The sequence below is a fragment of the Natrix helvetica genome, assembly GCF_964273705.1.
Source record: "Natrix helvetica genome assembly, chromosome: 2".
In the NCBI taxonomy this organism is placed as follows: Eukaryota; Metazoa; Chordata; class Lepidosauria; order Squamata; family Natricidae; genus Natrix; species Natrix helvetica.
Window position 1 is genome coordinate 284,823,381 of NC_138552.1, and position 14,143 is coordinate 284,837,523.

A 14,143-nucleotide genomic window follows, 5' to 3' on the forward strand; every position below is an offset into this window, starting at 1 on the left:
CTTTTGATACCATCGACCATGGTATCCTATTGCGCCGGTTGGAGGGGATAGGAGTCGGAGGTACCGTTTTGCGGTGGTTCGGCTCCTACCTCTCCGACCGGAGGCAATGTGTGTTGACAGGGGGACAGAGGTCGACCCCGAGGCCACTCACTTGTGGAGTGCCACAGGGGTCGGTCCTCTCGCCCCTCCTGTTCAACACATATGTGAAGCCGCTGGGTGAGATCATCCGTGGTTTTGGGGTTGAGTATCACCTCTACACTGATGATATTCAGCTGTATATTTCAACCCCAAACCACCCCAATGAGGCTCTCGAAGTGATGTCCCGGTGTTTGGAAGCCGTCGGGGTCTGGATGGGGGACAACAGACTTAAACTCAACCCCTCCAAGACTGAGTGGCTGTGGCTACCAGCACCTCGGTTCAGCCAGCTGATTCCATCGCTGGCCATAGGGGGCGAACAATTGCCCCCTGTGGAACGGGCGCGCAATTTGGGCGTCCTCCTTGATGCCCGGCTGTCAATGGATGACCATGTGGCAGCCGTGGCGAGGGGGGCGTTCCACCAGGTTCGCCTGGTGCGCCAATTGCGCCCCCTACTGGACCGGGATGCCCTACGCACGGTCACTCATGCGCTGGTGACGTCCCGCCTGGATTAATGTAATGCTCTCTACATGGGGCTGCCCTTGGGACGCGCCCGGAGACTGCAGTTAGTTCAGAACGCAGCCGCGCGGGCTGTGATGGGGAGTACAAGGTACTCCCACATAACACCTCTCCTGCACGAGCTGCACTGGCTACCTGTGGTTTTTCGGCTGCGTTTCAAGGTGCTGATTACTATCTTTAAAGCGCTCCATGGCTCAGGGCCTAGTTACTTGCGGGATCGCATCCTCCCACATACATCCCTGCGGCCAATTCGCTCTCACAGGGTGGGCCTTCTCCAGGTGCCGTCCACTAGGCAATGCCAGCGGGCGGCGCCAAGGAGTAGAGCCTTCTCTGTGATGGGCCCAACCCTCTGGAATGACCTCCCCCCCGACATTAGAACCACTTCTGACCTCCGCTCCTTCTGGCAAAAATTGAAGACCCACCTGTTCCGATTAGCAGGCCTGGCATAATTACAACTGTCCCTCCTGGCAAATGTATCATTATCTGGTTATTTTAGGGGTTTTTTAATTTATTGTGTCTATTTTAGGGGTTTAAAACGTATATTTATATAGCTTTGTACAGTTCTTTTAATTGCATTTTAGCCTCCTCCATGCCAACTGTACATATTTAACTTTTTTATTGTATTTTGTTATATTCTGTATGGACTGTACACCGCCCCAAGTCCCTTTTGGGAGAGGGGGTGGTCTAGAAGCATTAAATATAAAATAAATATAAAATAAATTGTCTCCATCCATTTGTCCACCTCCTCTTTGTATACGTCTTTGTATACGTCTATATTATATGTATGTCTGTCCATACTTGTATTTTTATGTTTTTTATTGTACGCCGCCCCGAGTCCTTCGGGAGAGGGTGCGGCTAAGAAATAAATATTATTATTATTATTATTATTATTATTATTATTATTATTATTATTATTATTATTATTATTATTATTATTATTATTATTATTAAAAATTCAAAGTAAAACCCTAATGCAAACAAGGAAAAGTGATTATTCCCTTCATCAAAACAGTTTGCTAGGAAATGGGAAATTGTCAGTTTGAGTCCTGCTTTAGCCCTTGAAAGCTGGCTGGGTGATTTTTGGGCCAGTCCCTTTCACTCATCCCAACCCACATTCACAGGGTTGTTCTGGTAGGGAAAATAGGAGGAGGGAGCAGTATTAGGTATGTTTGTTGCCTTGAGTTAGTTATAAAAATAAGAATGATGGGGTATAAATAAATAAGACAAATACAAACAATTTCAGTAACTTATTCCTCTCTGTAATATTTTGACAAAAGACCTCTTATTCTGACATCTCATCTCTTGGCATATATATATAAGCCAAGTACCACTCACTCATCATGAAATCTCCTGAACCATAAAGCCCACAAACCTGAAATTTGGCATATATGTTCCTCTTGGCTTCTAGGTGCTTGCTAAGAAAGGATTTTTCGACTTGACCATCAGATCATTAGTATTCCTTATACAGTAATTAATATACCCTGATGCTAAGGAGTTCTACTCCCCCTCCCCACCTGAAAAGAACTCTGTTCCAACTGCCACTTGGCTCACATTCTGTTACCTCAGTTCAAACTGGCAGACATTCCACTCCTTCACTCAGGAGCAGTCTGGGGTTCCTTACAGTACTAGACATCGGTACCTCACCAAAATGTCTAGACCTTCCACTATGGAACTGCTTCTGGACTCAAGGCGGCAGGAGCAATATCCCCTTATATGTTTCAATCACTGACCACCACTTAGTCAATGGATTGTGAACCGAATTTCTCCTGCATAGCCCGATCACATAGTTTCTTTGCAAAGCACGGGTATCTAGCTAGTCAAATTATAAAGCTTCACTATTTAGTCTGATCATGAAAAGTCCACTAGGCATATAGCATATTTATGCATGAGTTAAATCCCTGGGTTTAAACCTTGTGTTTTTCCTGCCACCCGGATGTCCTAGTGGATTTTCATGCCATTTTCTCAGCCTCACACAGTGTTGTTTTGATCGTGATTTTGCTGAGTTTTTAATTTCACAAGTTGGCCGTATTAGACGCGCCAAGGGTTCCGAGACCAAACTGAAAATCAAAGATGACTAAAGTCCCCCTTTGTGAGTTCCACCAGTGGCATTTTAATAACGAGAGGCATACACCCGTCAGTACCTATGCAGATTTAGAAGATTAAAATAATGTATTATAATCCAAGAAATAAATTCTGAAGGACGTCTGAACTTTTGTATCACCGAAGCGCGATTCAAACTATTATCAACAGCTTTTGGCGCATCTCAGATATTTTGGTCTTAGTAGCTTCAGCCCTCGCCAGCATTTTCCTGCATTCATTTCTTAACAAAGGGGATGTGTTAATCCTCCTAGAAATCCCTGCAGGTGGCTGGTTTCCTCTCTTTATTGTTTACTTCTGATCATCACTTCCCGCAGAGTCACCAGCTGAACATCTTTGTGAATACTCCTTCCCTCTCTCCCTCCCTCCCTCACTCTCTCCTCCATTCCCAGCATTAGTTGTTAAAGATGGGGGTGCCAGTATATATCTTTGGTGTTAAAATTCCCAGGAAAGTGTCTGATCGAGAATTAACGTCTAAAATGAAATACCTTGCAAATGACACTTCCCCAGCCCTTCTCACTTCCCAAGAAGTTCTTGTAGATGTTTCGAGCCTCCAAGACTAATGGCCTTTTCTTGCTTGCTTCCTTGTTTTTATTTTCTGCTTTTCCTTTCGTCAGAGGGGTTTTGTTGAGTGTGAGTTCATTAAAGTGTGACCTGCATGCAAACGATGAGTTCTGGAAACGCTCAGCCTAATTTACCATGGATCGTTATGCCTGAGAGAGCTGCGTTGTTTCGTGTTCTTGATGGAGTAAATGGTTTAGACATCTTTCATGCAAGGTATGTTTTATTTAAGTGTCACCAAAGTATTTTGAAGAGCTAGAGTCAGCGGCTGCTATTGCTTGGGGTTCCAATTTGTGGAGGGGCATGCATAGAAATCAAGGAGTCTGTCGAGAACCCTCTGGAAGGTTACAATGGCCTCAACTGTTCTGGCTAAAGATGCCGGAACATGCAATGAACAGTTTCCTTCTGGGCCTGCACCGCTAACACTTCAGCTTAAAACCCATTAGAAGCAAACAAAGGCAAACAGCAAGACTGATACACCTGGGAGCCTATTTAATCTGAATGTTCTGTTGAGCATATGTTTCCTGCTTACTGTAGCACACGCCAACTAGAGAACTAAAGCATTTAAGCAAGGTGTCTCTGAGCATGCAGCACAAATATCTATGAGGACAAGGTGATCTATAACCTATCTGGGCTTCAGCCTCATATGCAAAGGATGAGGTCCCACACAGGGTTGAAATGCTACCGGTTCTGACCAGTTCACTAGAACCGGTAGCAAAAAATGCTAAGGTTCGCCCGAACCAGCAGGAAAAAAATGCTTTAAAAAGTGAAATAAAAAGGGTTTGACGATCGGCCGGCTCACAGCTGATCCACGCAAACATTGGAACCATTCCCCTCCCCCCCCAATTTTATAGCATTTTTTTCCTGCCATTTTGGGCAAATAGGTAGGAAAAATGCTTTAAAAGTGGAAAACAGTTGGTCACGGCCACCCAGTCACATGAAACCTCCCCAAGCCACGCCCACAAAACCGGTAGCAAAAAAAATTAGATTTCACCACTTGTCATACCCAGGGGTGAAATTAAGCAGGTTCTGACAGATTCTGGAGAACCGGTAGCAGAAATTTTGAGTAGTTCAGAGAACTGGCAAATACCATCTCTGGCTGGCCCCAGGAGTGGGTTGGGAATGGGGATTTTGCAGTAGCTTTCCCCTGCCATGCCCACCAAGCCATTCCCACAGAACCAGTAGTAAAAATTTTGAATCCCACCACTGGTCCCACCTCTAAGTTGATCTGTCTGTTTTCTACTCCCTGGGGAGAAAGTGAAAAGGGAAGTTAAAAGATATCAGAATGAGAAGGGAGAGGGGAAAAAAGAAGGAAGAAAGGGAGGAGGAGGAGGAGGAGGAGGAGGAGGAGGAGGAGGAGGAGGAGGAGGAGGAGGAGGAGGGTTGTGAGGAGGAGGGATAGAGAGTGAAAAATGTTTCTACCTATTATGCTAGGGGTGTTAAGCTGTTTTCCAAGGCACCAGAAGGCCAGACAAGGAATAATGAATGGAAACTGAGCAAGGAGTGATTCAACTTCAAAATAGGGAGGAATTTTCTGACAGTGAGAACAATTAACCAATGGAATAGAAGTTGCCTTCAGAGGTTGTGGGAGCTTCATCACTGGCGGCTTTCAAGAAGAGATTGGACTGCCATCTGTCAAAAATGGTGTAGGGTCTTCTGCTTGGAGGGGGGTTGGACTAGATCAGCTTTTTTGGCTCGTGTGCCACAAGTGGGGGGAGCGCAGGGGGGTTGTGTGCAGGCGTGCTGCACCCATAATGCAACGTGCGACCCCCCAGTGTGCATGCACGCACAACACGTGACTCCCCCCATTTTTACATGCTTTTTTCGCCCTCCCCAGGCTCCAGAGGCTTTATAGGAGCCTGGGGAAGGCGAAAAAAGACTCCCCGCGCCCCCTGGAGGCCCTCCGGAGGCTTCAGGGACCGTCCGGAGGCTTCCCTGAAGCCTTCGGAACGCTTAAAACCACCCTCCGAGCAAACCGGAAGTGACTTCCGGTTTGCTCGGAGGGTGGTTTTAAGCGTTCCGAAGGCTTCAGGGAAGCCTCCGGATGGTCCCTGAACCCTCCGGGGGGCTCTTTTCGCCCTCCCCAGGCTCCTATAAAGCCTCTGGAGCCTGGGGAAGGCAAAAAATAGCTTTTAAAAAGGTGAACTCAGCTGGCCAGCGCGCGCATGCGTGCTGGCCAGCTGACAGGGCAGCGCCTCGCGTGCCCTGACAAATGGCTCCGTGTGCCACTTGTGGCACGCGTGCCATAGGTTCGCCATCACTGGACTAGATGATCTACAAGGTCCCTTCCAACTCTGTGAATCTATATCTTCTCTAAACATTTCTCATTCCAAACAGCTCTCTACAACTCCTCACATTTATATACAACTATGGCAATGCTCCAATTATAAGATTGAACCAAAAAAATCAGAGATTGTAAAAGCAGTGTAGTCCTGCTTAAATAAAGCAGATTTTCTTCACTGTATTATGTTTGTGGATGCCATGTCAAAGTGATTTCTCTGAGTCCGGCAAAGCTTTGTGTTTCCTCTCTGCAGAACCGGATGTCCTTTTGCCATTTTTCTTTGCTGTTTTCCAGAACATTTATCTCTATTATTAATGATGCTTCAGCTGATGCAAACATTCATTCTTCTGATTTCGCCCCATTTTAAAAGGATGTAAACAAGGTTTCTTTCTCCTAAGTAAAATAACAGTTCATCACACCCAGTCTCAAAAACCATGACAGTTGGCACCTGTCATGGCTCCATCAGATCCCAGTTTGGAGGAGGAGGAGGAGGAGGGGGGGGGGAGGAGGAGGAGGAGGAGGAGGAGGAGGAGGAGGAGGAGGAGGAGGAGGAGGAGGAATTGGGGCTATCTGAAGGGGGGTGGCACATATTCCCTGGAATGTCTGGACAGGACAATGCTGTCCCAGGCATCTCTGGCATTGGCGGAAGTGGTCAACGGGATGGGAAGCTGCCTGCCTTCACAAATGCAGGGGAAGATCAGCTGCAGACAGGCAGTGGTGATGAGAGACAATAGATCCTCTCTGATGAGGAACAGCTGCCTCCCCCACCTGATCCGAGGGCATGGAGAAAGAGCTTGCACTTCCCTGGCTTCTTGCACTTCTGATCATGTTTCTCCCCTCTGAACCTTGTTTGTGGACTCCAGACTTCCTCCTTACCTTGTGAATCGGCTCTGATAACTAGTGGAGCTAGTTTGTAGGACTGGGTTGTACTGACTGTGAGTGGCTGCCTTCGGGAAAGTTTGGGGGTAGAGCTTTGCTGGCCGTCTGTCATAGTATAGCAGTGCATTAAACAACTTTCTTGATGCCTGAATCTGTCTACGTGACTTGGTCATAACAGCCCTGTCCAAGTTGCCCATTTCCGTGGCCTTTTGATTGCCTTCAGATGTAACCAGACAACTTGTGTGACCTGTTGGATCATTGTTTAATAGAACCGCCACAGCAGACAAGGGACTCACAGAACGCACCTCTGTGGGAAGCGAAAGGGCCATTTTCTCAAGTTAGAAGGGCAATGGAGAAGTTTAGAAAAAATACCACGTCTCTTCCTTACCTCAATCTTCCGCAGGGCAGTGAGGGACCTTGTTTTCAGGATCAAAATGTTTATCCTGCCTGCCCTAAAAATTATCCAACAGAAATGAAAGGGATTTTTTTTTTCCAAAAGAGAAAGTGGATATATATGGACAGGTAAGATAAATTAAAATATGGCAAATTCCACCTACCTAGAACTGTGTAATTAACCTGGACAGGTTTGCCTGAACAGGTAGTAAAAAAATGCTACCAATTCAGGTGAACTGATATTTCCGACAATCAGATATGATGTGCGATTTATATTAACTAGAAGGCAGGATTTCGTGTGCTCACATTTGCGAGCCGGTAGCGAAAGTAAGTAGATTTCACCCCTACCCCAATCCTTCTTCCATTGTTAATCTACACATTATTTTGAGTAATTCACATTAAAGCATAATCTTTTAAAAAAAACGGAGGGGTTAAATAAAACAACTAATATAAACTTATAATAAAATGCATCTGTGAGAGCCAATTAATTATACTTCCAAGTTTGATTTCATATCAAAGTTCTAGGTTATATTCCCATAGATTGCACCTAAGGGGGGGGGTGAATGAATAAGAACAGTGGGGCCACAAATTAAAAAGCAATGTCTCCATTTTAATAGGGGTTTTGTTTCGGATTCAGAACTAAACAGAATTCTCCCCATTGAGTGTTTTCAGATTGGAAAACTCTGGTTTCCAAGATGCCCTCAAAATAATAGAATTTTTTTCAAGTAGAAACGAACAAAGTCAGCAGCAACATCCTCTGCCATCTTCAAGAATCAAGCCGGCTCGGCTAGAATAGTATTTGCAAAAAATTGGAAAAAGGAGAAAATACCAACGCAGGAGGAAGTTATTCAGAAAATAATGGAATGTGCTGAAATGAGCAAATTGACATTTGAAATTAGAGAACAAGAAGATTGGGATGTGTGTTTTTTAATGTTGTACGCCGCCCTGAGTCCTTTGGGAGAAGGGTGGCATATAAATCCAATAAAAACAAACAAAACAAACCAAAAACAAACAATTTTACAAGATATGGGATTTATTTTATCAATGGTTAGACAAAAAAGTATGGAAATGAAATATGCTAGAGACAAGGATAATGGAATGATACAGGATATCATATAAAGTTGTACTACTATTGGATGGATTTAGGATGATGTAATGAAATGTCACAATATAAATTAATTCAAAATTTAGAATATCTCGCATAAAATGAAGTAATAATAGTTATAGTCAAATAAATGATTAACAATTATAATAACACACACACACATGTATGTATGTATGTATGTATGTATGTATGTATGTATGTATGTATTTGTGTTACAACCCCTGGTATGCCTAAATATGGGAGGAAGGTCACTACTCCCTCTTTCTGTCCTTCGGCTCATCACAGAAGACCATGCAGGCAGAAAACCATATTTTTATTTTTAATGTTGCCTTTTTATATTTGTGTTGTATTTGTACTGATAAATAAATAAAGGGAGACTAGTATAGATCTATTTTGAGCTAATTAGCTCTCATCAGCTAGCCATACCCTTACTGGGATTTGAACCTGGGCTGTATTATATCTTAGGCAGGAGTCTTAGCCAGGGGTTGTAACACAAATACATACCTATTTCCCTGGCTCAACTGATAAGGAGGAGAGCCTGTGGCTTAGTGGCTAAGACTCCTGCCTAAGATATAATACAGCCCAGGTTCAAATCCCAGTAAGGGTATGGCTAGCTGATGAGAGCTAATTAGCTCGAAATAGATCTACACTAGTCTCCCTTTATTTATCAGTACAAATACAACACAAACATATATATATATATATATATATATATATATATATATATATATATATGTGTGTGTGTGTGTGTGTGTGTGTGTGTGTGTGTGTGTGTGTGTGTGTGTATAGACACATACATACATACATACATACATACATACATACATACATATTTGTGTTACAACCCCTGGTATGCCCAAATCCATACTAGTTTCCCTTTATTTATTTATCAGCACAAATATCTCTCTCTCTCTCTCTCTCTCTCTCTCTCTCTCTCTCACACACACACACACATATGATTGATAATATGAGATTTTATATAAATTGTAAGTGAGGAATATGGAGAGGATGCACAAAAGTTTTGTAATCAACTGACATGCTGGATGTAACTGGAAGATGGTTTTATGTTTTATGTTTGATTTGTGTTTGTTTGTCTAAAAATAAAAATTTCTTTTTTTAAAAAAAGGAATCAAGCCGGCTCAAAAACACCATCACAAAGAATTGAAAAGAAATTATCCAACGTCCTTTCTTGTTTTTTTCTTTTGAAAAAAAGGGGAAAAAAGTTTCTTCAGCTCTGACAGGATAGTGGGGAATGGAAGGATTTAGAGGAAAAAAAGAAGAATGTCCAGTTTGCCTCCCGAAAAGTCACCTTTGGGACAACCATGACCTGGATGGCTGAGAATCTCTACAGACGTTTAGCTATACAATTTGGGATGAGCACTCTTCGAATGTTGTGGGATTTTCCAGAGAAAAATTGCAGACTACAGGAACCAGGATCACTACTCAGGTGACCCTGAGGACACAAATAAACCTCCAAGTGCTTCAATGACCCTCTAGAAAGATGCAAATGACCAGCTGTCTGCAAGGAGTATAAATCCTTCCATTCCCCACTATCCCATCAGAGCTGAAGAAGCTTCTTGGATGAGAAGTGAAACGTCTTCAAAAGAAAAAAACAAGAAAGTCCAGTTGCCTCCTGAAAAAAAGAACCTTTGGGACATCAAGATGTCATGTTGCAAAAATTGCAGCCCGCTTGATATGCTCGACATACAAATGTAATACGTAAAAATACTTAGGTGTTGAATAGCAATAGCACTTAGACTTATATACCACTTCATAGTGCTTTTACAGGCACTATAACAGACAGATAGGTAGATGATAGATAGTTGTGTTGTTTACAGAATCAGCAAATTGCCCCCAACAATCTGGGTCCTCATTTTACCCACCTTGGAAGGATGGAAGGATGAGTCAACCTTGAACCTGGTGAGATTCGAATTGCCAAACTGCAGCTAGCAGTCAGCTGAAGTAGCCTGCAGTACTGCACTCTAACCACTACGCCACCTTGGCTCATGCAAGTATTAAGTCACATTGTCATGTGGAGTTTCAGCAGATGTCCACAATTCCCTCTTAGAATGACCTCATGTATCATGGAACGGAGACACGTTAAACCAGATACCACTTACAGACATGATGTGTCAGTCTTAAGCAAGGCAATGCTCATTAAATCCATTTGTGATTACCCTATCTGTATGCCATGTATATATAAATCAGCCTCCTGGGGTGCTTGAACATATTTTCCCTAACCTATTAGGCTTTGTGTCTGCATGGAACGCTTGGTATTTGATGGCTTTTGAATCTGCCACTTGCAGAAATAAAGATGCACTTTAATTCCTTATTCAGAGATAAATGTAGACCTCTCATCTTTCTCCGTCACAATTTTAATCTTAATCTGTTCGACAAGGTCTGTCTTAGTGAACCTGATCCCTTTTCTGCACCTCTTCGGGGAAATGGATGTCAGATTTCATCCGCCAGATAAATTGTTTCTGACATGCTGGAACCGAATTTGCTCATTTAAGGCCTCTCCTTTCAGAGATAAAATCATAAACCATTTGTAGTTATTGGTTTTTACTTCTCTACCTCTCAACACAGCACAACTGGGATGTCATCTCTACGTGGTCAGCAAGCTGTTTGAAGACCACAGCTGAATCGTCACTCGAAACTTCCCCAGAGCACCAAGATTGTGGTTTCCTATTATGAATTTCAGAACAGGCACTTTGCAAAGGACAGCAATTAGCTGCTTCCGTTCTCAAACTGCTATTCACCCAGGGACCAATTAAAATAGCATGGCATTTGTTCATAACAATTTGGAGTAACTTTTTTTTCAGGAATCAACAGAGATCGTGAAGACATTACATTCCCTTAAATAAGCATGCAATCAGGACAGAGGTTGGTTCCAGCAGGTGCTACTGCCAGTTCACTCGTGTGCGTGCCCCACATGCGCTTCATGTGCATGCACAGTGCAATAAAAATTGTTCTGCGCATACACAGAAGCAAAAAAACCAAGATGGCAGCATCCACGGTGTCGCCCGGAGAACTGGTTTGGGGTGGTGGCAAGCCTGGATCGCTGAAGGTTCCAGTGAGCCAAGCCACTAAACCACTACTGGTTCAGCTGAACCAGTCCGAACCGGTAGGAACCCACCACTGAATCAGGAGGATAAGGGTCCATCTTAAATTCTTACAATCCTGGGTTTGGAAAACAATGCAAGGCCATCTAGTCCAGTCCTCTCAGTACAAAATCTTCTAGAAAATTGCTAACAGATGGGAATTCTAGCTCTGTTTGTGTCTTGCTTCAGTTATTCAATTACTCACAGTTGCTGCAGAAATTAGCAGTTTTCTCAAGGCCAAGGAGATAACAGCAGACAAGGACTGCAAACCAAACCTGACTGTCTGGGGGGAAAAACTTGGCTGAGTGGTTATTTTGCTTTTAACAGGAATACACAGAAGAATAGTCAAAATTCAGTCCAGAGTTCCAAAATCCAGGTCAGGATTGTCTGCTAGTCCAGAGATTAGAGGTTCATGAGCAGAAATCACACAAACTTCATACCAGAGCCAGAGATCAGTGTGTTAATTTCAATGAAAAATCAGGGCTGCCTCTTAAATCAGGCTTTAGCCAACTGCCTTTCATCAAGGGATTTTCTCCCTTGCTTGGGAAGGAGCCCCATAGAATACCTTTGCTTTGCTCTTTGCTCTACCTGTTGTCGTCGTCGTCATCATCATCGTCATCATCATCATCACATGACTGCTCCAATTGGCCAGATTACTCTCAGGTGATTCTGGACTCTGTATCTTATTGGACTGAGATTCTGCAACCAGGCTATTCAAATTCAAATTCAGCAATTGAATCTTGGTCAATGGCACGTTGAAGATCTCTAGCTAAGGAATCACATCTTGTGGCAGTTGATTCCAAAGGGCTATTAGCTCATACAATGACTATCTCTTTAAACTGCTTCCTTGTAGTTCTAATCTTCGATAGACAGTATTGTTGGAAGAAAGATCCATCTAGTTCAGTTCCAAGCTGGGAGAAAGGCACTAGAGATATGGAGGCAGGAGGTTGATTGGAAAGATGGCCTAGAACAAGAAAGATGGCCTAGAACAAGAAGCAATGGGTGGAAACTAATCAAGGAGAGAAGCAACTTAGAACTGAGGAGAAACTTCCTGACAGTTAGAACAATTAATCAGTGGAACAGAAGTTGCCTCCAGAAGTTGTGAATGCCCCAACACTGGAAGTCTTTAAGAAGATGTTGGATAGCCATCTGTCTGAACCGGTTTAGGGTTTCCTGCCTAGGCAGGGGGTTGGACTAGGATTGGACTAGGGTTGGACTAGGGTTGGACTAGAAGACCTCCAAGGTCCCTTCCAACTCTACTATTGTATTATTGTATAATGATGAAGCAGAAGCACATGGGTTTGGGGCTCTGGGAAGCCGGCCACATGCTGTTGAGAGCAAGAGGTTTTTATGCCTTCTTTTGGGCTTTGCACTTGAGCTTCCTGTTCCTATGCAAGAACATGTATTCTATTGGCTGTTGCCAGACTCCCATGGGGCCATGTAGGGGTTATGTAGGGGTCATAGCTGGCTCTGTAGGCTATCTGGGAAGTTTGTTTGAAGTTTCTGAGGGCGATACAATGTCCTTAGGAGATTGTACAATGTAGTGAGCTCTGTGTCTTAGTGTTTTAATCCTATTATGTCCTGAAGCTCTTAATCCAGTGGTGAAATTCTTTTTTTTTTACTACTGGTTCTGTTGGTGTGGCTTGGTGGGCCTGGCAGGGGAAGGGCATACTGCAAAATCTGCATTTCCTCCCCACTCCTGGTGAAAGGATATTGCAAAATCTCCATTCCTACCCACTCTGGGGCCAGCCAGAAGTGGTATTTGCCAGTTTTCCCAACTACTCAAAATTTCCGCTACCGGTTCTCCAGAACCTGTCAGAACCTGCTGGATTTCACCCCTGTCTTAATCCCTTCACACTGGAGTTGAAGATCTTTTGTAGACAGACTGGCTCAGTTTTTCTTAATGGGCACAAAATATATGCTGGGGGCGGGGGCTGAAGCTCCGAGTTTCTGTCTCCCTTAAGATTTTTTTTATTTCTTTTTTGGGGGAAATATTTTATCCTGCATTTTTTAATATTTCTCAAAATATTTCATTCTTCTAGGAGGAGCATGGATGCTAACTTTCTACAGTATGGAAGATGACCTTGATTACAATATGTGACAAACGTTACCTATGGAAAAGGAGCTAAAACATTTTTTTTCCAATCAAGAGAAATTAGGTAATATTTGACAGTGGAAAAGGCAGACATCACCCTGATTCACTGTACAACAAGAAGGAGGAGATGTAGCACAGTCATGCTTGTAAGGTGTTATTATTACAACTAATCTCAATAAAAGTAGTTTTAGCTTTCCTGTAGGGTTGATTTCCTGCTCTGGTTTACCTTGTGAGGCTGACATTCACTAATTCTAGTCTTGTCCTTTAGGACAATGAAGAATAAATCCACTTCTTCTGTATGACAGCAGATTTGTTAAAGATGGCTGTTTTCTTATTCAGTCGAATGTCTATGAAGATTCTCAGTCATTCAGGTCATAGTTGTATCAAAAGTTTTTTTTTGTAAAGGCAACTAAATTGACTTTTTTTTGAGGAAGAAGAAGGAGAGAAGCAACTTAGAAGAAACTTCCTGACAGAACAATTAATCAGTGGAACAGAATTGCCTCCAGAAGTTGTGAATGCCCAAACACTGGAAGTCTTTAAGAAGATGTTGGACAACCATTTGTCTGAAGTGATATAGGGTTTCCTGCCTAGGCAGGGGGTTGGACTAGAAGACCTCCAAGGTCCCTTCCAACTCTGCTATTGTATTGTATTGTATTGTATTGTATTGTATTGTATTGTATTGTAGTGTAGTGTAGTGTAGTGTATTGTATTGTATTGTATTGTATTGTATTGTATTGTATTGTATGTTTCGCTTCCTATCCTGGAAGTTTCATCAGTTGTATTGGATGGTGTGGGAGATGGAAGGGCAGTTATTGACAGTTGAGATTGGTTGGTGGGGGTGAGGAATGATATGTTCTGACAGAATTGTGGTGGCGGTGGACAAATGGAAAGATTATGTTTTCTTTGCAGTTAACTGGTCTTAACCCTCTCTGAGAGCCATTGTGGTTACTTGGGGTTTTCTCTGTGACCTCAGGATC